At 41.8% G+C, this 26,107-nt stretch overlaps 1 protein-coding gene across 9 annotated transcripts in view; it reads left to right on the forward strand.

The window, feature by feature from the left end:
- LUZP1 (leucine zipper protein 1) overlaps positions 1 to 26,107 on the forward strand; it is a 139,828-nt gene that overhangs the window by 66,694 nt on the left and 47,027 nt on the right. For all 9 annotated transcript variants that reach the window (XR_012231616.1, XR_012231618.1, XR_012231621.1 and 6 more), the window contains exon 2: positions 22,421 to 22,478. The gene's annotated coding sequence lies outside the window, so the exon portion shown is untranslated. The remainder of the gene's footprint in view (positions 1 to 22,420; positions 22,479 to 26,107) is intronic.

Here is a 26,107-nt window from a genome sequence, read left to right on the forward strand (position 1 = left end):
TTAAATGGTTTCCAATGATTGCAAGTTGATGATTTGGAGATGCAACTTGCAGAATTTCAAGACAGCGTCTGGGCTCAGGTGTTTTGTTAAAGCTTGAGAATATGGAAAGGTGCCGCTTGTAGACTCAAGAGGAATGCCACAAGGAACAGGAAATTTGGAGTGCCTGGAACCAATTACCAGACACTTTTACCACCAATATAGCAATGGCTTTACTCACAATTTTTCCCTCTACGTACTTTTGTGAGACCTTATTCTCAGCATTAAATAATACCAAAACCAACAAAAGAAACAGATTGACAGATGAAGTTAGTAGCGCTTACTTGGACTTGAAGTGTACAAAATACCAACCTTCAATGGAAGAATTGTCCGATGAAATTCAGCAACAAAAGTCACTAATAGGCAGGTTAGGTAAAGAATTCCCCCTTGCTTATCTTGGTTCAAGTTAAATAATATCAAGACCTACAAAAGAAACCAACTGGATGAACAAAGACGTCACTAAGCAGGTAAGTTAAATAGTTTTTTGGTCTATTAAATACAGTTACATATTACAACTATACATTATTATTTAAATTATAAAGATCGCAAAATTGTTTTGGGTTTTTTTTTCCTCTAAGTGACATACCACCCGAGTTATGCTTTGTTTTTTGGCGAATGTTGACACACCAAGCTCAAAAGGTTTCACATCACTGATCTAGGGTCTCACTGACCTATATGAACATGACTTTTCACATGCCGGATATAAATTAAATGAGCTTGATTATATTCAGCAAGACACATTTTGGTATTTATTTGGGCACTTTCTGCAGACCCAGCAGGATTCCCTTTTTTTGTTTATCTTAAACTCCACATTGCAGCAACTAAAGGGCATCTATCACTGGATCAACCCTCCTAAGCCATCAATATGTGCACGTAGGTTGAATAAAATATCTGCGAACCGATGTGTTATTACAGAATAATCCACAGTTTTCGTAATATGTAAATTACTTGAAAGAGGGTGGTACATGTGTGAGACATGAAATGACTGACAGTGTGCTCCTCTCACGCTAGTAACACTCTTTCATGGAAAATAAGCTCTAGATGCAGATTCTCAGAGAGCACTGTGTCCAGTCCATAGATCTTAACAACTCATTTACATGTTTCTGTGGAATAAAACATTAAATTGAAAACTTATCATTTTATTCAACTTTAAATTACCTGCATTCCCTTATAGACTGCTTAAGAGGGTTCATCCAACTGAAAGATTGACTTTTCAGAGCTCATACAGATGTGTTTCCAGTACGAGTTCCAGCTGTGTTTTTCACAATTATAATGGATACAAGTTCTGTAGGGGAATTCACTTCTATTTTTGTGGACCAAGTGCTCTGTACAAAATTATGGAGACATCCAATTTTGTTCTGAGTTTCCGAGCAATCTTGCAAATGCAGGTTTACGTGTCCATGAAAAAAAAAATGAACATCACACTAAGAACCGTGTGATGTCTGTTTTTCATTGACTACTTATTAGGAACAACTTGAAAAACCTCTAAGTCGTGTGTGTGTGTGTGTGTATATAATATACAATAACACATGAGTGATTTTTCTCGAATGCATAAAATGGTCTGACTTTATTCAGCATTTATGGTCTTGCAAATCTTTTGATTTTGTCTGGTGCCCAACCTATGGCATATATTTGAAAGCAAAAACCCTTTAGTCATTATATGGCGTATGGAGGGAAGAAAAAACTATCCTCCAAGGCCAAAATGATGCATAAACTCAAACAATGGAATGAATATCAGGAGAAAACATGGAGCAAGCAATATAAAAAATTATATTCAATTTTATTCAAGTAAAGTACTACAAAAGACATATATCTATAATAATGTGCAATTATGGACAAAAACAGATAGTATCCGCATACAGTATCCCAAACCTCCAAATAGATGGAAAAATTCCCGGACCATGTCCCAAGGAAGTACAAAAAATTCCCACAATAAAAAATTGTAGCCCCCAAGCACAATGGCCTGAACTAGACATTAGTAAGGGGCATCGTTATAGTGGAACAAGCCGCTATGAGTAAGCGGCAGAAAACAATGGGGAAAAAAAAAAACCCGACCCCCAAGGGGCACTTACCAGGATTGGAGGAGAGGGAAAAGGCTGTACCACCCCCGACGCGCGTTTCGCGGCGTCTCAGGCCGCTTTCTCAAGAGGGGTCTCAAGAGGTGCGTCCCTTAGATACCCGATGTGTACGTTAGTTACTAGCAGATTGCTGGTCTCCCGCCTGTCACACGCAGCGATGCGGGAGACCAGCGACAAAAGAAATGTCCAGCGGTTTCCTACAGCGATCAGCGATACCGGCAGGGGGGGCGGTCGCTGATCGCTGTCACACACAGCGATCTCGCTGGTGAGATCGCTGTTGTGTCACAAAACTTGTGACTCAGCAGCGATCTCGCTAGCGAGATCGCTATGTGTGACGGGGCCTTAAGCGTTCATCAGAGGGCAGAGACTACAGTCATTGTTGTGGCCTCTACCCTATCTCTGAAATAAAGCGTCATTAGTGACCTCCATTTCAGACGCAGGGCTAATGGCTTCTCTACTGAGCATGCATCAGTTGTCAGTTCTGATGCAGAGGCCATGTCATTGCATGGTGTAAGTAAATGGTTTGCACTATAGGAACAGAAAAGCGCAAATAGGGTCTTATCCGATGATAAGATAACAGAAATATATAAATTCTACTCACCAGTTGTCGGAGAGAAAAGGCACATAAGGATTAATAATAAGCTGCTGCACGTCCAAGGGTCAGACAGATGACCGCCGAAGTACAATGTGTTCCAAATTATTATGCAAAAAATATTTCCTCATATTTTCTCTAAATTACCTATATGAATTGCAGTCATTGTTATTTTCCTGTCATCTAATATTCTAGTATAATTGCAATGTTTTTGAACAAACTGCCTATGAAAACAGTATAGTTTTAAAAATAAGAAACACTCAAAATGCATGTTCCAAATTATTATGCACAGCAGCGTTTTCAACCTTTTTATTTTGAACAAAAAATGGTGAATTGTGAAATTATAAGCATTATCAGCTTATTACAAAATGAAATCAATCAGTTTTCAAGTCAAAACTTTATTCTAGGTGATGTTGCATTTGCACATAGGACCCCTTTTTCGAAAGAAGCTTCTGAACTCTCTCGTCCATTGAATTTGTCAGTTTTTGGATGGTTTGTGCTTCAATTGTTTTGCATGTGGACAGAATACCCTCCCAGAGCTGTTGCTTAGATGTGAACTGCCTCCCGCCATCATAGACACTCCTTTTGATGATGCTCCAGAGGTTCTCAATGGGGTTGAGGTCAGGGGAAGATGGTGGCCACACCATAAGTTTGTCCTCTTTTATGCCCATAGCAGCCAGAGATGCAGATGTGTTATTTGCAGCATGAGACGGTGCATTATCATGCATGAAAATGATCTTGCTGCGGAAAGCACGGTTCTTCCTCTTGAACCATGGCAGGAAGTGTTGTTTTAGAAACTCCACATAGATTATGGAGTTCATCTTTACCCCTTCAGGGATCCTAAAGGGGCCGACAATCTCTCCCCATGATTCCAACCCAAAACATTACTCCACCTCCTCCTTGTTGGCGCCTTAGCCGTGTTTTCATGGGGTATCCATCAACCAGCCATCCTCCACTCCATCCATCTGGACCATCGAGCGTTGCATGGCACTCATCAGTGAACAAAACAGTTTGGAAGTCAGTCTTCATGTACCGTTTGGCCCACTGGAGCCGCTTCTGCTTGTGTGCAGTGGATAGAGGTGGTCGACAGGATGGCTTACGCACACATGCAAACCTCTGAAGGACCCTGCATCTTGTTGTTCAGGGGACGTTGGAGGCACCAGCAGCTTCAAAAACTTGTCTGCTGCTATGACAAGGCATTTTTGCAGCTGCTCTTTTAACCTGACGCAATTGCCTCTTGGAAAGAGTCCTCAATTTTTCCTTATCAGCACGCACACGTGTGTGCTGGGAATCAGCTACATACTTCTTGATTGTGCGATGATCACGATGAAGTGTCTTGGCAATGTTGATTGTAGTCATGCCTTGACCTAAATACTCCACAATTTGTTGCTTCTCAGCAGCCGACACATCCTTTTTCTTTCCCATTTTGGCAAAAAATGTAGGCTGCTTAATAATGTGGGACAGCCTTCTTAAGTAGTCTTGCCTTTATTTGGACACACCTGCCAAACTAATTTGCACAGGTATCTGCAATTGCTTTCAGTGATATAAAGAGCCCTGACACACATCACCATCAATGAGTTTAAATGACAAACAAAAAAATTCTAACCTTATCACTCCTAAACTCTTTTTGCATAATAATTTGGAACACAGTGTATAAAATCCAAAAAAAGCTTCATTGGATTTTATGCAGTGTAAGTAAAGGGAAAGCGAGCAGAGACCAGAGCCGTGCCCGCAAGTTATATAATATTTGTCTGTTAGCGACTGGTAAGGCAGTCATGTGCCTGGTCACAATCCTACTAGACTGTTTTCCAGCATTGCTCAGTACACTTGCATTGAGGCAGCCCAGATAATCCATTTTAAGCTCTAATTATATAAGCCCACTCACCATCACCGGTACCCAAGAACCGATTGCATGTTTGTGCACTCGGTGCAGCGCCAAAAGGGCGCAAGCGTCGGCAAAATTGGCCTAGCGTACGGCCAGCGTACCCAACGCTAAGTATAGGATACTGTAGCGTTCCACCATGTGAGTGGACTGGGATTACCCACTTTGCAGGTCTTGGAGGTAAACACTGGCACATTCAGACTTAAAACGAGTCCTTTCGGTTTATTTGCTCCATAAACCTCACAGTAACAAAAACACGGTTTCCAGCCTTCACAGCAGTCAAAAGCAACATAAACAGTCCGTAGTTGGGCTTTGTTTCCTCAGGCCCTGTTCACACACAGGCCAGGGCAATGTCCATAGCAGAGCTCTATCTGCAGCCAGACACAGGAATAGCCTTTAGCTCAGGCGAAAGCAATCATAAAAATGTCCATTACTTCAGGCTCAGTCCTGGAGCCTCAGCAAAACACAGGAGGCTTATCCCTCCTCACATCCAGCCAGCATACATAGGCCTCACCGGGTCAGCAGCCTCAGCACGTGGTAGCACGTAGCCCGCCTTCCTCCACCTAGGCCTGCCGGGACCTTCCACATGGCCCAATCAGATCTATGCGCTCTCTCTCATGTGACCTACTCTGGTTACCTTATATGGTCCGTAGCCACGTCCACAGGGTCACATGGCTGTGACCTTATCACAGGTCCTACAAGCATTCATACACTATTAAGGCGTTCTAGACACCGCCCCTAGGTGGGTTTGTAGGTAGCTCTCGCTGAACAGTGTAACAACAGCTCAGCAGTGCCTCTGCTGATCAATACACATATTCAAGCTTCCATCCCAAGGCCACCTACCTTGGGATACAGAACGGTCATTCAGCATCCTATACCCATTACCACAATGGATATGCCTGTAGGCCCGTCCTGGGACACCCACACAGCGCCCCCTAGTGGACATAGTGGTCACTGCACCACAGTACGCTGTTCGCATGCAGTGTCATGCGATCAGAGGAGGAGCTGACCAGAGGAGGCGTGGCCGGGGCAGAGTTAAGTGGCGTCCCTGCGCTGCGCCGCCGAACACTAGCCTGAAACTAGCCTAAGTGGTACAAAATTAAGTGCACAATATTTAATAAAATAAAGTGGCCAACCCTTTCAAGCTTCTTACACACTTGTGATACTGTGTGACACCATATAGTTTTTCTTTGGTCATTATCAAACGGTTGGTAGATATTAAGAAAAATCCTTAACCCAGTGAAATCCTTTGTTCACATGTAAAGGGTGTATTTACTATTTAGTTATTCAGTTGAAGGGGCATGAACTGCCACCACCGATCTATGGCCGTCATGGGTATTGAGGATATCGTGAATTTTTTTTAAAAAATGTATATTTTTCTGCTGACTAATGGTTACTGTTCACCTGTGAAGGTGGTGCTTTATTATCGCCTCCATGTAGCGGGACTACATAACAAATTTTGGCAATGGTCCATTCAAATAACTAAAATATTTAAGACCTACTCAGTACTCCATAGTTTCTAATGATGGATGGGGAAAAAGATTCCTTCTGGCGGTAAGGTGTAGAGTTGACACCTGACACTATGAAATGTGGAGTGTGCAGATACACATGGGTTTCCTCTGTTTGCTTTTCTCAGTTGTGTTCGCGTCTGTTTGCTGTCACCGTCTGGTTGTGCTGCCACATCACTCCTCATGGTATTGGAGCCCATGTTTACTAAACAGTCTCGGTGGATGTGTAGGGTGGACGCTACCTGCTCCCCTCCGCTGGTGACTCTTCTTACACTGCTCTAAAAATAGATGACTTGTGATTCATTATTGATGAAAGAAGCTGAATTTGAAGGCTGAGAACTTTCTTTACCTTTTTTAATAGATTCCTTCAGTGTCTGCAATGTATACGTTATGCTCGCTCCGATATGGATTGATATTCTGTTTAGTTTTTATGCTCTTTAAATATTCAACAGATTGAAATACAATAATTTTAAGCATTTAATAACTGCCAATCTAAAAATCATTCAATTATGCATTTTATATTGCATTTTCTGATCATATTGTCAATAATGCAAATATCATATCATTGATTTTGTTATAGTAAGGCTGTGTGCCCACATTGCGTTTTTTAAGCGTTTCCGCAGCGCTTTTAGACAAGCGATTTTTCCGCGGAAACGCTTAAGAAAAGCATCCAATGTAATCATAATGGAATCCACACATGTTGTGCTAATGGTGCGGAAACGCTAAGCAGAAAAAACGCAGCATGTTCATTAATTTTGCGGAAACGCACACGTTTCCGCATACATTCAATTGTATTGCAAAAACGCTTAACAAAAGCGCTTCATAAAACGCATGCGTTTTCCCGGGAAGAGGGTGTGCCTTTCCGCTCAGGAATATTCTGCATGAAAAACATGGGCACATAGCCTAAAACTCCCCTTATAATGCACTCTAACCATTGGCAATAACCACCAGCCTCTCCTGAAACCTTTTTAAATTTTGGTTTATTAATGTTTAGTATTTGTCAGATCAGAAGTAGAATGAAGAACCTGCTTATGTTACATATAATTTTCTGCACCGATGTGCACATAGGCTGTGATTCATCATTATTGAGGGTGGGGATATTCAAGTGATTTGGGGGTTTTTTTGCCTGGATTTTTGTGATGGTGCATCACATTAATTGCACAACATTTGATGAATTGGCACAAATTCAAAGATGGTTATTTTTGGCCCTTTTTGTTTTTTTGTGCCTTTTTTATAGAGTAAAATGTTGCATAATCCTTTCAATGAGCCTTAAAATCTTACATGTTAGTCTTCATCTAAAAAATAATTTATTCTTTTTTAGGCCGCTAGGGTACTGCAGTAAAGTCTGCTAAAATTTTTACCACATTTTAAAAAGCAAAGTGATAAATTGGACTCTTGACAAAAAGTGGATTCCCCCCCCCCTCAAAAAAAAAAAAAAAAAAAAGGCACCTAGGGGTTGTTTGTCCCTAGATAGAACGAAACTATTGCCTACTTTACGGCAGAGGATGACACCCTAAATTATTAGCAATATTGGCATCCCCTGCTCCTCGACTACTGTCCCTGTGTAACCCTAATTCACCCTAATAGATGTAATAAAACAGTGAAAGATGAATAGTAATGTTAAGCATAAATGATAAGGCAAATGGAAGGTACTTATATCTATGATGTCATTTCTGTTGCCTATAGACCACCTCAGCGGGGGGATGCCAATCTCGTTAGGGTGCCAACCTCTGTGACAAGGTAGGCAATAGCAGGGCTGTGGAGTCGGTAAGCCAAACCTCCGACTCCGACTCCGACTCCTCAATTTCCCTTACACAGACTCCAACTCCGACTCCACGACTCCGACTCCGACTCCCACACATATTGCTTATATTTAAGTGAAAAATTTATTGTAGTACAATGTGAACCTCAGACATTTAATCATTTTTATGATCCAATAATCAAGATATTTAGATAGAACAGAATATATATTGGTGCACTACCCGGTTTTCATTCTTTTTGGTACAGATACGATATGGATAGACAGATATGGATAAATGGATAGAGCAGATTTTTAATCTGCTTTTGCTATTGAAAACATTATCTATGAGCTCAAAAACCTTTCAGGTGATGCAGTTTTTTAAAAATCTGATCTGCTTTTGCAGCTGAAAAACGTATCCTCAAAAAACACAGGAAAAACGCTGTGTGTGAATGTAGCCTTAGATCAGGAATATAACAGCCATTTATAGGACATTTCATAACTTTCCCAAACTCCTATGAAAAAATATTCAGCACATCCTGCATTGAATTACTGTACCCAATTTATTATATATTTTAGGAGTCGGAGTCGGTCCATTTTATTCCGACTCCACCAAAACGAGCACCGACTCCACGACTCCGACTCCGACTCCACAGCCCTGGGCAATAGTTTAAAGGTACTGTCACACTTAGCGATGTACCAGCGATCCCGACCAGCGATATGACGCGGTCAGGATCGCTGGTACATCGCTAAGTGGTCGCTAGTGAGCTGCCACACAGGCAGATTTCACCAGCGACATCGCTGGGGACGGGGGTCGCTACTTACCTGTCACACCAGGCGATCCTGCGTCCTCCCGCCCGGCTCCACGCTCGTCGCTCGTCTCTCCACAGGAAGCCCAGCAGGAAGCTGACGACGAGAAACAGTCCTGAACGTTCTCGCGCGATCAGCGATTACCAGCGGGGGAGCCGGTCGTAGGTAAGTATCAGACACAGAGATATCGCTAGCAATATCGCTATAACGTCACTAGTTATAGCGATATTGCTAGCGATATCTCTTAGTGTGACAGGCCCTTAAGTCTACCTAGTGATAAACAACCCTTTGGGGACATTTTCTTGGAGGATCCACCCTTTGAGAGAGGGTATAATTCATGTTATACGAAGTGATAAATTGGGCTAAAACATCTGAATGACCAAATTAAAGTCCATAATTTTATTAAAGCACAAATTTGAATACAGTCACTATTAGGCTGGGATCACAGTCCATATACAGGCTGCAATGCCTGCACTGAGCACAGTAATTCCAACCAAAACTTACATACAACCTCATATGTGTACATTCGGGTCAGGAGACCCAGGGTCAGTCTGGGCATTGCTGGCCGTGTATGGACTGGGAAATACACCCGTGTGAACCTGGCCTGTAACGCATTATTACATTTTGAGGGAGGGGGGACCAAAAAAAAAAAAAAAACCTGCCCGGTAGACTTCAAAACCAAAAATATGCTGGTAGGTGTAACAACTGGTAGGCCATTTTGCCAGCTATCTCCCTTTTGGTTTTATAATTTATTGATTGTATTAAAATAGCTGACAAATGCTTTCGAATATTAGGCATCCAGCAAAAAATGAGTTTCCCTTAAAGGTAGTGTGAACAGAGCTGGGTTTGTTGCCCTGCCGTATAGCTGTATACGGAACTCCTAGCTCCCAGTGTATCGACCCTTTCATTTTTCCCTGCCCGCTGTTACGGTTGGCTTACACTGGTTCACACATTGATCCATATAATGGTTAACATTTTTGAGGATTGGAAAAATGAGTCGCTTGGATGGTATTAAATCCAAATTTTGATCAAACTATCGGATGAACTTCCAAATAATTTGAGATCAATTTGTCTGGGCAGCAACGTTACATTAAGCACTTACGGTAATTTGGCTCATCTGCAATGTAGTTATAAACCTTATGTAATGTATGGGTCCGCTGTTTGCACGGCCTTTCCTCTGTGTAATGTGCTTGTAAAGCATAAGAGCTGATATTATTTATGGCTATATTGACCTTCCTCTGGTATTAACAGCAACTAAGCCACTAATTACTGTATGTAAGTCCACTCCCCGTAGTCCCAGGTACCCAAGTCGTCTCCAACATTGATAATTATCCGGATAGGCACCATACCATATTGCATGTTCGTTTGCTGTCTTATCGAAATTGCATAATAGAATAGAACCTGTTTTTTTTTTTTTTCTCTTTGTAGAAATATATGAAATGAAGAGCCTAAACCAAACCTTCAAAAACACCGAGGTCTGGACTTTGTCTGGCTCCGTCTGAATATTCACTTTGTTTTCATTTAGATAAACTGTTCTATTTTGGTCTGAGAAAAGGAAATGTCTTGATTTGGTTGCAGACTTTGAGCAGAGAATTAAATTTGCAGCTCTCCATTGCCAGGCCAGTAAATTTCAATCATTTTGCGTGTCTGTCTTAAAGCGAGGAAATGGACCTCTAACTTTAGAAGACTAAACTTCTTGGCGTTAATGATTATGTGGCCACAGATATGTCACACTTCACAGCACATCCTATTGTCTGCTGAGTCACTGCCTTCTGTCCGTTAAAGATTAGCCGTTAACGCTGTCATATAGGAAGATGTTTTTCTGGGTCCAAGTACACCTCTTGATAATGTGTCTGATTATGGCCATGCCATAAACCTGAAGGATTGTGCAGATAACCATGAAATGATGGAATTATGCTCACCACCTGGTCCTACTTCCTGGTGCCACAGATCACAGCTACTCTCGCTGTCCTGTGTGTCTCCCATAAATGGTGTCTGCACTACATCGGCCTCCATGGTGGTCTTCTATTATGGTATACACTCAACAGCTGCACCTATGCCACAGGATTAAATCAGCTATTTCAGGCTGCTGCAGTGACATCCACCTACAGGTGACCGTTTCCGTCAGTCGTGCTAGCTGCCCGGTGGTCCTGCTGACTACAAGTTTTGTTCCTTCCAAGGCACAGTACACACAAGCGGATTATGACTCTATGCAGTTTTTGTATTCCTAAAAGCGAAGATATTGCTAATTTTCAAAGAGTGATACTGTACCTTTTGTGTCTAAAATCTCATGATTTATTTTTTGTCGTCAATTCTGTGGGGTTTCTGTGCACTCTGCAACACGGTTTGTGGCACCTTATCAAGCGTGAAACCGCCTTTTGAACAACCTTTGGGATGGTATAATTTTCATTCTGGCCCTAGACATGGAATCTGCCCCTAAATGATACAACTAGCCACATTGAGGCCTTGTACAGACGTCTGTGATTTTTCTCAGCCGTTACAAAAAGAAGCGTCATTCATCAGTGGTGGTGATCACAATTTTACAGCTGTTTGGTCAGTGTGTTGGTCTTTACCATCTGTGATTCTTATTTATTTTTCATGTATGAAAACAAGCCGAAACAAAACCGCAAAGCTTCTCCTGTCCATTAAATGTTAATCGGACAATATAAGGATGCCATCCATGCGCTTTCCATTTTCACTGACCCATAAACTTATATGGATATGTTTCATCCCTGACTTAGTTAAAAAAACTCACATTTCACCATGACTCTTATTTTTCAAAGACCTTGTCTGCTAAAACGTGCGGAGATGTGCCATAGACTATAATTGGCAAGTCTTCTCTCCATGAAAAACGCAGATACGTATATGTACGTGAACAATGGCTGACTGACTGAATGAGGCCTGAGACTATTTTACATGGATGGAGGTGCTACATGGGAATGTAGGTTTAAGGGAACCTCACGAGTTTTACAGAAAATTGTTGACCGGGCTGTGCTCTTTTCTCAAGGAGACCACCGCTCCTTGCCCCTAGCTTTTACTGCTTTGTTCTCCTGAAGACTGATAATTATTTGTCCCTCCAGGGAGCCATGCAGGGGAACGAAGGCTGGTTGGCTGTCCGGAACTTGCTACCTTCACAGTGAGCACAAACCTGCGTGCGGTGTGCAATCCTTAACTTGATAACTTACTCTTGAGACTGCAAGGTAGTCGGTAATCTAGATGACAAGTTTAAGACTATAGAATGAAATTCCTCTCCTCTCTCAAGAAAGGAGGGATTTTTAAATCAACGGTAAATTGGGAAGTTGCTTAGAAGCGCTTTTATCCATTTAAGACCTGGAGGCAAACTGCAATCCTTTTAATATCAGCTCATTTTGTTTGCTAATTGTATTCAGTAAAAAAGAGATGGATCTGGGCAGCAGATGCAGGAGAAAAATGTATAAGCTCTAAATGCCTTTCTCTGTCCATTCCCTGTATGCCTGGATTGAAGTCCCTGAGAATAGGGCTTGTGGTCACGTTCATTTTAGGGTAACTCCAAAAAGTGACTCGTCAATTTGCTATTTTTTTTATTGTTAAACAAGTAGTTGATTTTTGCACAGATGCCAGTGTTCACCCGCAAAATCCAGTGATTGTTTAGTGAGCACTTTGAGGGTGAAGGTAATCGGAGCGATAAGCTGCAGCTACATTTTCAAAGTGGCAGACAAGGGAACCAACCAGCAAATCTAGGAGCCAGAATGATCATCAGGAATTAATTTAAGTATTGTAAACCATAGATATCTTATTACAGATTCAGATGATCTTGCCAGAATAGGAATATTTGGTTGCCAGCTATAACTATAGGGGTATATGCACACATCCATGTTCTCTCCATCCAAGCAAAACGGTCCAGTTACTCTGATCAGAGTGGCATCAGTTTTTCTTGGAGTTGTAGGAAAAAATGTCTCCATTCTGTGAGTTTGTGAAAATCAGACTGCACTTGAATGTCATCCTAGTGTTGTCCAATTTTTATTTTTTATTTTCCCAGACTTGTAGACTTGCATTGCTGATTTTGATCAGACACTTAGGTCAAAATCGGACATATTTCTTCTTCTTGTGTTTTTTTTTTTTTGTTTTTTGTTTTTTTTTTTTCTCCAAGGAAAAAATTGGACATGTGCGCAGGCCCATAGAATATCATGGGTACGAGCACTATCCGTGAAACCACAGGTAGACTTTGTCCGATGTAATCGGTCATGTGCCCGAACCCTAATATATCCTTAACAGCCAGTTCATTGATTTGCGTTCTTTCTTCTTCTACCCCTAAGCTTGTTAGAACATCTGTTGGTAAAGCTCACTTTGTACTAAAACTTGATTGATTGCTCTATCTACTACATATCACTTTTGGACCATATTTACCATAGGACTCACATTGCTGATTTACTTTATTGTAGCTGGTGATTTTGCAAGTGCATTGAGCATAGAGTAACAGGGTGGGCTAATATAAAAATAGTGAAGGGATACAAAGGAGAGAGCAAGGGAACAATCATCCATTCAATGCCAAAATGTCAGGTGAGTTGTCAGTCTTTTGTTTTGAGACGAGCAGATAGTGCGGCATCACACAAGGTATGTCAGGAGTCCTCAGCGCACATCTGAGAATGCTGCCGAAATGAAGGTGTGAGGAATGAGTGCACTCCTCATTATCCTGTGACGCACTGTTTTCTAATGACTGTTACACAGTTACTTGTTTTTCACTTCATGTCTGTGCAAACAATGAGCCTTGGGAGTGGCCAGACTTCCTCTGGCCCCACAGCCTCTACACACTGCTTTCAATTGTAACTCTTCTGCTTTGGGAGTCTTCACCAGACTAGGTCAACTGGCCTGCCTCATGTGGTCTTACCCAACAGAATTGGGTTGTGATTTTTAAAGGGTTTAACCTCCCAAACGGAGAATGTCTTGCTTTGGTGCATCATCTCATACACTGTCGAGGTGCTAAATCTAGATGATGTGTATGCAGGGCCGTACATAGAAATCATGGGGCCCCATAGCAGAAGTTCTGATTAACCCTCACTCTTCCCAAAAAGAAGAAAAAATGTAAAAAATTGGCGGGATCCCAGGAAAACATGTCTCACATTCTTGCAGCCCCTCTCTCCATCCAACCAGCCTTACAACTTTACAGCCCCTTCCAGCCCACCAGCGGCCTTAAACGACCACCAGTCGACATGTTTGCCAGTTGGGGGGTGTAGTACCTAGCTTAGACAGACTTCGCTTCAGATATGCACAATCGGTAATAGATCGGTCAGTGCACATAGGCTGCCTGCCAGTGCACAGGTCCTGTTTACTCATTCATGTGATGTATGAATGAGCATTTTGCTCTTTTTTTGGGTGACCGGCAGCCTGTATATACTGCACAATTATTGAGAATGAGCCTTCTTACGTACAGTATACTGTAAATGCATCTTTTTGATCTTTTCCCACTGTTTGGCAGTCTACAATGTTTTCTTGGTACCTGTTGAGGGTTAAAAGGCTTGTCAAGATCTTGATGACTTGTGCATAGGATGGGGAATCATTGTCTGATCGGTGGGCATCCAAACCACGAGAAGCTGTTATAAGCTTTGGTATCGGCCATATGTAAACCCATTGTAGCAGCCACTGCTGGATACTACATGACCGCTCCTATTAAGGGAACCTCCGCTGATGTGCATTACACAAGTGACCGCCACACATTGTAGATTCACAGTACTGAGCAGTGTTTTTTGCTGTTCTACAGTCTGGGCAGAGGGGACATTTCTTAAGAGGTTGTCATTCACCAAGGAATAGTATTCGGGGGGTTTTGTCAGAATTTTAATTATGATATGAGCTAAAATAGGCTCCAATAAATGCAGTGGTTTAAAGGGGTTGTCCGGTCTTAATTTTCAAGTCTTTAGTCACTCACATTGCACACTGCATGCTGTGACCGCAAGTATGCAATTTGCATATGCCCGGCCACATTCCGACTAGACTCTTAACAGCCTTGATCAATACACTTTCAATGAGTGAGGAGAAGTCTCAACGCGCACAGTGTGTGAGATGTGAGGGATTCACAAGTCTGCAATCACAATGATCGGAGAATGGAAGTATTTACAGGCCTAATAAGGCAGAATAAGCATCCCATTTACTCTCATAGGTAACCATGCAATTTCAATGTTTTGTGCCCGCTACATTTTGTGATCTGACCCACAAAACCTAGGGTATCCCCCCCCTCCCTCCCCCAAAGGGAACATAGTCTGGACTAAATAATGTGTTCATGCTTGGATTCTTAGTCTTGACCCGTTTTATTTTACTTGCCTGTCTAGTCTTGCAAGTGTTAACAAAATGTATGTAGTTCTTTAGAAGGAAATTAATCACTTCTAGAACAAAGCTTAGTAGCTGGAAAAGTATGCAGACAAATCGTTCCGAGCAGACCTCGAAACTTCCTGCACTGCCAAGTCTCCTCTTAGATATTGAAATGGCTTGTTAACAAATGGACTAAAAAGGAATTGGGAAGTATGTGAATCATGAATGTGTCGCAAGATGTAGTGGGACATGTAGGGCATTTCTGCTACATATACATACAAATTCCACTATAATGGCAGATTCACACGAGAATATAAATAAAACCGTTCAGAGCCTCATCCAGAAAAGTGAGATTATTTTTTTTCTCGCTTGTCAACTGTGTGCAATCCATATTATTTTTTTTATTTATTTATTTTTTTTTTTTAACAGCCACAGTTATTTAATATATTTTTTCCCCTCTTATTTGGTCACTGAATGTTTGTTTTTTTTTTTTGTTTTTTTCCCCAGACACCACTCGGACTGAAAATACAATAGTGTGAAGGAGCGACTGTTTCATGTGATATTACAAATTAGTTCAAAGGGGTTATAAATAGTTAGAAAACAGTGGTTGCTTTCATCCAAAAACCAGTACCTGCCTATCCACAGGTTGTACATGGCATCGTGGCTGGTTACTTCAATGGAGTTGATGAGCTGCAGTGACAGGCGGGTCACTTTTTCGGAAAGATGTGTTTTTCTAATCTTGCATCTTTTATGGATATGCAAAGTTAGAGATTTTGATGGAGTCTACTGAACGGACTATAGATTCCATAATTTCCTTATGGAGAAATGTCATTGTGGAGGAAGAAACCTGTGCGTGCCCAGATGAATTGGCAACAATCATTTTTTTTATTAATAGGTAAAGGTCCCTCATACACAGTCGCCTAATGTCACCTGATGTTGATGTGGAGTGCCGGCTGCCTGGTCGGAAGAGATAGCAATTAGGCATGTCCAGTTTTGGCCAATTCCATTCTTCCCCTTGAGATGGGTAGCAAGGGGGCATGCAGGTAGACAAGTGCTCCTGTGTGTGGTAATCAGCTGAGATGGCTGTCAGCCATAACATCATTCTGCCGACTGCTATCTAATGTGCATGGCAAACCTTACATGCATATCATTTTTTCTTCAGCATCTAATAGCTATTCGTGTTATCTCATAACAATGTAAATAATTGTGTACATACTTGGCCATCTACTAAAATCCAGAAGATAATTCTTTGTAGTGTCACAGTAAGGCCATGTGCACACATTTAGTATTTGGTGAGTTTTTTACCCCAGTATTTGTAAGCCAAAACCAGGAGTGGAACGGTCAGAGGAAAAGCATAATAGAAACATTTGCACCACTTCTGCATTTTTCACCCACTCCTGATTTTGGCTTACAAATACTCTGGTAAAAAACTTGCCAAATACTGAATGTGTGCATGTGGCCTTAGGCTAGGATCACATTGCGTGTTCAACGCATAGCGTTGACGGGCTGCTTTAACGCTATAGCATAATGCGATATGCATTATGCTATACTGCTAGCGCAGATGCTCCATCTTCGCTAGCGGTGACTAAGCCTCAGACGCTGCAGCCCGTGTCTGAGGCTCCGTCACTGAATGACGGGACATCGCGAGCTCGTGCAGCTTTACGACATGCGTCGCGATGCGCCCGACAATGGGGCTGAATGGCAGTGTTAACGGACTGCGTTATACCGCGGTGTAACACAGTCCATCGAACGGACTGCCATAACGTAATGTGAACCCAGCCTTAGTCTGGTTTCACACATTCATGTGTAACTATCCAAGTACATACCAGCCAAGGACCTCCTGCTACAACTCCACAGCCTCATACGCTACATGAGCCACACATCACATTTCATCAACTTACCTAGTACACGCATGATTGCAAAAAAGGATTTCCTCTCTGCAATGACTAGTGACCTCCACATGTTTTGTGATATGGAGCCTCCCATAGACGCTATGAAGTTATTAAAAATTGAGTTAGATTATTCTGTGCCCTGGAAATGTCTGTCTGAACAGGCCAATAATTGCCTGCCAATCGGTATAATGGCTGAGATTGATTGGACAGTGTAAATGGCAGGGCTGTGGAGTCGGTAAGCCAAACCTGCGACTCCGACTCCGACTCCTCAATTTCCCTTACACCGACTCCACGACTCCGACTCCGACTCCCACACATATTGCTTATATTTAAGTGAAAAATTTATTGTAGTACAATGTGAACCTCAGACATTTAATTATTTTTATGATCCAATAATCAAGATATTTATATAGAACAGAATATATATTGGTGTACTACCCGGTTTTCATTCTTTTTGGTACAGATACGATATGGATAGACAGATATGGATAAATGGATAGATAGAGCAGATTTCTAATCTGCTTTTGCTATTGAAAACATTATCTATGAGCTCAAAAACCTTTCAGGTGATGCAGTTTTTTAAAAAGATGATCAGCTTTTGCAGCTGAAAAACGTATCCTCAAAAAACACAGGAAAAACGCTGTGTGTGAATGTAGCCTTAGATCAGGAATATAACAGCCATTTATAGGACATTTCATAACTTTCCCAAACTCCTATGAAAAAATATTCAGCACATCCTGCATTGAATTACTGTACCCAATTTATTATATATTTTAGGAGTCGGAGTCGGTCCATTTTATACCGACTCCAACTCCGACTCCACCAAAATGAGCACCGACTCCGACTCCACGACTCCGACTCCACAGCCCTGGTAAATGGGCAAAATGCAGTTTACTTCTTCCGTATGCCCATCCCATCTATAGACCATTTCCTTCTGGCATGCAGTGAGTGGAAATGGGGATGTGATCTCTTGGTGTGACTCACACTTTACTTATGAACGTCTTTCACAGCTCCACCCGCATATACAATGGAATGACTGGTTGTGTCACAGTGTTATGAAATCTGGGAGGTAAAAGGATGACGTAGTTAGCAGTAGAGGTGCTACTTGCCTAAGATGAGATAATGGAGTTCAAATGGGGGCAAGCTTACTGTAACAGTCCTATGACAGCTACATATGCTTAACTCTGGACCAAGCCGCATGGGAGACTAGTGGACACACGGGTCTCTTGTGGTTTCTCCCCTCCCGCAGTCTTGGGGTGACAACCTTGCATGCGTGCATAGTGAGAGACTTATCATTAAAGGGCAGCGGGCGGTGACAAGCCACCAGGCACCCACCTGTCCATCTACTCTCCAATGTGGCTCGGTTCCTGGCATCTTTTAAACTATGCAGGTTTTTTTTAAATTATTTTATTATTCATTATGAGTTAAAAGCACATGGCTGAAATCACAGCTGTCGTCTGATTTCATGCTGCTCATGTGTCAGGCAGCAATGTATTCACTGTTCGGTTCTCATTTAAGCGGGTTTTACTGACTTGGAAACCCTGCGTCCATCTTGTGTAGTTTGTTTTAAAATAAAACAAACTGTGCTTTATACCTCATTCCTGGATCCAGAGTGGAGTCTCTACCTCCGCTGTCTGTTATTGTCTGCAGCGATGTAATGTCAACAGGGCTGTAGCCAACCATTGAGCTCAGTGGCTCATTCCATTAACTGGCATAACTGTTGTGCCCAATTATTCCCTGCCATGGTGTCACTATAACAATATTGCCTTCAGACAATATCCGATCTCAAGAAACAATAGCAGAGATTCAACCTTAGACCTGGAGAGGAGGAGTAAAGCACAGTTTGCTTTATGTTAAACTACAGCTGAGGGAAAGTTTGTCATGACTCTGTTGTCGTGTGTCCTGTGATCAAGGGCTCCTTCCCTGTCCCTAACGCTAGGGGGGCTCCCTAGCTCGCCCTTCTTCCTGGATTACTTCTGATGGTGAAGATGCCAGGGCCATGTACTTTGCCTTAGCTCTTGAATCCACCCTCAGTCTGTACACCAACAATACTAATAAGGTAGTATAAACAGGGTAATGAAAAATACAAGGCATACAAATATATACTCGCACATGTAACAGAGGTATGCATCGGGGAGTGGAGGATGGGGCTAAACCAAAGTAGAAGAAAGGGAATTGGTACACACTCAAAATCTAGCAACAGTCACAGATAAATACACCAACTGCCTACTCTAATAACCAACAACAACAACCTCCAGCCATGCAACAAAAGCTATCCTCTGATAATGAGTGCTAGTCAGGACTCTGTTTTATATAGGAGATGAGAGTGGTTAACAGTGCACAGCTGAGAGCCATAGCTCCAGAAGCTCTCAACAGAGCTGATTAACCCATGCACTGTCAAAAGAAATTTACATTGTTTAATGCGAAGGTGAAGTGCTTCTAATCAGTGCAGGAGTAGGAGAAATCTAACGTTGTGGTCTTCTGGCTCCTCTCTGTCGTGGTAAACCCATGACAAAGTGTTTTTCCAAAATTAGAAAACCCCTTTAAGTATCAAATTAGGAAGTGATTTATATATTTACAGTGTTCTTGGACTTTTCTTAGTCGCCTATTTGTTGTCCTTAGATTTGGCTTGCTTGTCAAATGTTAAGTTGCACATGTAATCCAGGAAGTTTGTGTCGCTAGACGTTCACTGTAACCCAGTAATTGGTGTACTTGCATTGAATTTGTGTTCAGCATAAATTTCATATTTATCATATTTTATTTCCTGCCACTTTCCTGTATGGATGGTGTTTGGTTGTCCAATGATCTAAAAAATAAGTTTTGTGAATATTTATTTATTATGCTTAGTTTATACGTGTCTACATGCTCATATAGGCATAGGCTTGTCAGTGGGCGAGGACTTGTCACGCACACACCTCAGTCCCTGCCAGCTATTAAAAGTATGTTTTTGTTTTGAAACCCTGCAGTGTTTCAGAGACAAACATACATGGCTGAGATCATATAGCCAGAGCCTGATACATGATGCCTATGATTTGGACATCATGTATCAGCTGTCAGGTTCCCTATAATTCCACAGAAATCATATCGCTGTCCCTATTGGGGCTCACAATCTAAATTCCCTATCAGTATGTCTTTGCAGTGTGGGTGGAAACCCACACAAACACAGGGAGAACATACAAACTCCTTGCAGATGATGTTCTGACTCCTTGATGGAATCTGTACCCAGGACCTCAGTGCTGCAAAGTAACCGTGCTAACCACTGAGCCATCAATTCTTTTTGGTTGCTACAGTGGCCAGAAATCCATCTGTGTCCAGTACTGGTGAATTCACACACCCAGTGTGCTTCTATACAAATTGAATTTGTACACAAGTGGTACAGATTTAATCCCTTCATGACGTATGATGTATATTTGTCATGTCTGTCTTTTATGCAGGCTCACACACTGAATCCGTATCTTTCCCTACATGTGATGACTGATTTAATCAGCTGTCATGTACCATTTAATCCCGCTGATGATCTCTGACAGCGGGATTTAACGTGTGCCAACCAGAAGTGGGTCATAAATCCCACCCATTGGCACTCCTATCATGTGATCGCAGTGGCCCTGAGGGGGGTTATGACAGCCAGGGGTCTGCACAATACTCCTGTGAACGCTGACTCAGGGCCGGTGTCAATAGAGTGTGATTTACTATTTATTTTTAGAGCACCATTGATTCCATGGTGCTGTACATGAGGGGTTGTATATAAAATACAGTGAACACACTAACAGTGACAGACTGATACAGAAAGGAGAGGACCCTGCCCTTACGGCCTTACATTCTACAGGATAATGGGGATTACTGCTATACATACTGTGTATGGCACAGGTGATCAGATGATTGCAGCTTCAAGTCTTATGAGGGGACTACTGAATAAAGTAAAAAGTGAGAAAAAAAATGAAAACAAGTTAAAATCACCTTCCTCTTGCCCCATTGAAAATAAAACCATAAAATACACATTTGGTGACGCGTTTTTTTTAGCCCCCACAACATTGCAGTAACACGCCATCAAAACATCAAATGAATGTACCCAAAATGTTATCAATAAAAACACATCCACTCAAGGCACATAATATAAGCCCCCACCCAGATCCCAAAAAATTTAACCCTACGGGACTCGCAAAAAGGCGACAAATGCAAAAACTTATTTTCTTAAGACCAAAATTTCAGATTTTTTTTCTCACATTTTTTATAATAAAAAATAAACTCTACATGTTGGGTATCTGTGTACTCGTACTTAACTGGGAAATCATATTGCCAGGTCAGTTTTACCAATTAGTGAACATGCGAAATAAAAAAAAAAGTTGTGAAATTGTGCTTTTTTTTCTTCCAATTTCATTGCACTTAGCAATGTTTTCCCCTTATCTGCTACACTATATAGTAAAATCAATGGTGTCATTGAAAGTACAACCAATCCTGGAAAAAAATAAGCCGGTATACAGCTATATTTTAGGGAAAAATAAAAAAAAGTTATGGCTCTGGGAAGAAGGGGAGGAGAAAACTGAAAATGGGCATGATGTGCAGGGGAGAGGATCTGTCACCAAGACAAGAGACCAGTTTTTGCTCTTTATTTCTACTGCTTCCAGGAATATTCTTTTGTTTTTCCTTTTAAATCTGCCATATTTTTTCCAGAGATATAGGCCGTTTTTATTCAGCGCACCTAGTATAGTATAATATATATATATATACACACACACTTTTTTTTATTACTTTTAGCATGAGCTGAATAATTACTAAGGGGGCGTTGCTCACAGCATATAGACACTCCCCCAGGGACTTCTGGGAGCAACGCTCCCCTTTAGTAATTATGTAGAGAAAGCTACAGACCGGTTCAGGGAATTCTTTGAGCAACACCTCCTTAGTGAAGACTAATAAAATAAGCGCTAAATAAAAAGGCCCATATCTCTGCAACCATATGGCCGATTTAAAAAAAAAACAAAAACATAACGCTCAGAAAATAAGCGGAAATAAAATAAGAGCAAACACTGTCCGTTTCGACCTGGTGACAGCTCATTTTTTTGCAAAATAAAAAAGAACAACATGGGCGCTAGAACAATTACTGTATGCAAGGGTAAGATTACTTGTATAATTCTGCATATATGAATAGTGTAATCATTATTGAACGCAAAATGAAATATTTAATTACTTAAAACGCAATATTTTAATTATGGGTTGATGAATTTATTTATGGGAAATTTTAGACTTGTGTCATTAAGTTTTATCGCCGCCGTGTGGTATAGATGGGAATATACCGCAATATAGACCATAATTGTGATATGCTGGCGATTCATTCTGCACAAACTGGCATTTCATAGGAAATCTACTCTGACGATCAGACTAGTTTTACAGAAGTGGTCTGCATGAGTGGCAGGATCTTTCTCCGTAGCGAGATGCTGGTGTAAAAATGTCCATGCGCAATAATTTACCACTAGAGGAAATAATCATGCACTATGTAACTGTTAGTACCTTTCGTCTACATGGGTGTCACCGCCTGGTGCTGCATGTTTGACCTGTGCGCCAACCATTTCCTCTTCTTGATATATGCTTCTTTTATCTTTTGCAGATAGAGATAGACTGATATACTGGCCCTGCTCATGACTGGAATGAATAACGCTTGACAGGTTTGTATACTTTGTTTTTCATTTGCTTTTTATTTGTTTGCTAACTTTTTTTTTTATCCCATCCACATATATTTTCACATGTATTATGATGTCTGAACTTGTAAAATTTGTAGTTATTGATGTACTACAGAGTATAAAGGGATTAGCCGGGACTAATTTAATTTATTTTTAACTTTTTTTTTACTTTGGGACTAAGAACGAACAGGTAGGTAGTTAACTATTTATTTTTGTTATTTTCCTAAATTATATAGCAGCATTAATTCCACAGCGCTTTACAGACATTAGTGGCACTGTCCCCGATGGGGCTCACAATCTAAATTCCCTATCAGTATGTCTTTGGAATGTGGGAGGAAACCGGAGAACCCAGAGGAAACCCACGTAAACACGGGGAGAACATAAAAACTCCTTGCAGATGTTGTCCTTGGTGGGATTTGAACCCAGGACCCCAGCGCTGCAAGGCTGCAGTGCTAACCACTGAGCCATCATGCCGCCTTATGTGCCAATCTCTGCTGTCTCACGGCAGTCAGACTGCTCTTGCCGGTGATTCTGTGGCTTCCCGCCTTACCCGTTACCTCTCCATTCACTCTCTTCTAGACCCTTCACAGTCCGGCTTCCGCCCCCTACATTCGACTGAAACTGCACTCATCAAAGTGACCAATGACCTTCTGACAGCAAAACGTAACGGTGACCACTCTCTGCTCATTCTTCTTGACCTATCTGCAGCTTTCGATACTGTTGACCACAGTCTCCTACTCTCTAGGCTCCAGTCACTAGGCATTAAGGACAATGCACTCTCCTGGTTCTCTTCCTATCTCTCTGACCGCTCCTTCAGTGTTTTGTTCTCTGGCTCCATGTCATCTCCTCTTCCTCTTGCTGTCGGGGTACCTCAGGGCTCAGTCCTTGGCCCCCTTCTTTTCTCTCTCTACACGGCCCCAATTGAACAGACAATCAGCAGATTTGGCTTTCAGTACCATCTTTATGCTGATGACACACAACTATACACGTCTTCCCCCGACCTTACCCCCGCTGTACTACAGAACGCCAGTAACTGTCTGTCCGCAGTCTCCAATATCATGTCCACTCTCTATCTGAAACTCAACCTCTCTAAAACTGAACAACTTCTGCTCCCGCCGTCTACTAACCTCCCTAAATCTGACATTTCCCTCTCCGTGGGTGGTACCGGCAGGCGTGCTGTCTGGGTGTTATGTTTGACACCAATCTCTCCTTCACATCCCATATACAATCTCTTGCCACTTATACCTAAAGAACATCTCTAGAATCCGCCCTTTTCTAACTATGGAAACAAGAAAACCACTCACTGTTGCATTGATCAACTCCTGCCTGGATTACTGCAACGCTCTATTAATTGGCCTCCCCGTCACTCGACTATCCCCTCTCCAGTCCATACTTAATGCAGCGGCCAGGATCGTCCATCTGGCTAATCAGTACTCGGACGCGTCCGCTCTTCACCTGTCCTTACATTGGCTGCCCATTCATTATAGGATCCAATTCAAAGTACTTGTTCTCACCCATAAAGATCTCCACAGTGCGGCACCCCCTTACATCTCTTCTGTCATTTCTGTCTATCGGCCTAGCCGATTGCTGTGCTCTGCAAACGACTTTCGACTAACCTCTGCACTAATCCGTACCTCCCACTTCCGACTCCAAGACTTCTCCCGAGCTGCTCCTATCCTCTGGAATGCTCTACCCCAAGAAATCAGGACTATCCACAATTTGCATAGTTTTAGGCGCTCGCTCAAAACACACTTGTTCAGAGCAGCCTATCACGTTCACTAATCAAAGTCATTCTCTGTGTAAGTGTGTGTGTGTGTGTGTAGCCCATTCACTATCTCCATCCATCCTTCACTCCCTCAAGATGGCTGGACCATCATTGTAAATATACAGTTGTAAATACACACCTGTACTTTGTATCTCCCTCACCTCATTGTAGATTGTAAGCTCTCACGAGCAGGGTCGTCTTATTTTGCTTTAATTATTGTATTGTTAACGTTGTTACTTATGACTTGTGTTTTGCAACTGTTAAACTGTAAAGCGCTGCGGAATATGTTGGCGCTATATAAATAAAGATTATTATTATTATTATTATTAACCGCTGACTTCATGTCGATAGAGCAGCTGCTTCTCTTCTGCTCTGTTGACAGAGTGTGACTGCTGATGTCATGCTGGTTGATAGCTGACTCCCTGTAATCTAACTGCCTGAATGCTGTAAATAAGGCTGACACCCCTTCTATAGAGCAGCCCAGAAGAGGACGAGCTACTATGTTGACGTGAAGTGGCAGAATCGCTGGTAGCAGAGGTCTGTGACCGCTCTGAGCCAGCACCAGATAGAACAGTTAGGTAGTTAGTAACTATCTGCCTGTTTTGTTAGTTCTTAGGCCCACAGTAAAGAAAAAAATAATGGGTCTCAGAAGACCCAATGAATGGATACATTTGTTCATGATAACTATGGGATTGTGCTGTTCTGTGTATTCACTCTTCAGCTTTTTTAAAACCCTGCACCACACTTCAGCCAGCTCTGTGTCAGGGACTACAACAATTGGATAGGTTATCACTGGGAGTACATCACGTTGTGTCCTAGCAGTAGCACCACTCGTGATAAGCTGTCCACCATGAGATCCGATTAACCCCTTTAATGTGTATGGACATGCACAGTCCGTCATGGGCGGTTGTAACTTACCGCACCATGACGGACTGTGCATCTCCTGCTCGATCAGTGCAGGAGCTCAGGGCCGCCCCCGCGTCCGTAAAAATCCCATCTATAAGAGTGTCACCCTAGTTAACCCCTTCAGTGAACACCGTAAAAAAAACACACAAAAAAGTAGCAAATTATACTTTTTCCAAGCGGTATCATCATATCGCTTGGAAAAAGTTCAATAACATGCGATCAAAAAGACGGATATAAATAAACATGGTACCACTGAAAGCGTCATCTTGTCCCCAAAAAAAGAGCCACCATACAGCTCCATCAGCGGAAAAATAAAAAAGTTATAGCTCGCAGAATAAAGTGATGCAAAAATAATTATTTTTTTATATAAAAGTTTTTGTGTAAAAAAAAAAAAAAAAACATAAAAGAAGCTATCAAAAAACGCTATGTGCCCAAAAATTGTACCAATAAAAATGTCAGCTCGTCCCGCAAAAAAACAAGCCTGCACATGACTGTCAACCGAAATATGGAAAAATTATAGCTCTCAAAATACGGTGATGCAAAAATTTCTTACAAAATAGAGTTTCCAAAAAAGATAATTTTTTGTGGGAAAAAAATGATTTTTTTATCTTCACGGCTCTGTTATAAACTTCTGTGAAGCACTTGGGGGTTCAAAGTGCTCACCACACATCTAGATAAGCTCCTTGGGGGGGTCTAGTTTCCAAAATGGTGTCACTTGTGTGGGGTTTCCACTGTTTAGGCACATCAGGGGCTCTGCAAACGCAACATGACGCCCGCAGACCGTTCCATCAAAGTCTGCATTCCAAAACAGCACTCCTTCCCTTCTGAGTTCTGCCATGCACCCACACAGTGGTTTACCCCCACATATGGGGTATCTGCGTACTCAGGACAAATTGCACAATAACTTTTGGGGTCCTTTTACCCTTGGAAAAATAAAAATTGG

This window comes from Dendrobates tinctorius, unplaced genomic scaffold (assembly GCF_039654945.1).
Source record: "Dendrobates tinctorius isolate UK_male_01 unplaced genomic scaffold, ASM3965494v1 ptg000007l, whole genome shotgun sequence".
Taxonomy (NCBI): domain Eukaryota; kingdom Metazoa; phylum Chordata; class Amphibia; order Anura; family Dendrobatidae; genus Dendrobates; species Dendrobates tinctorius.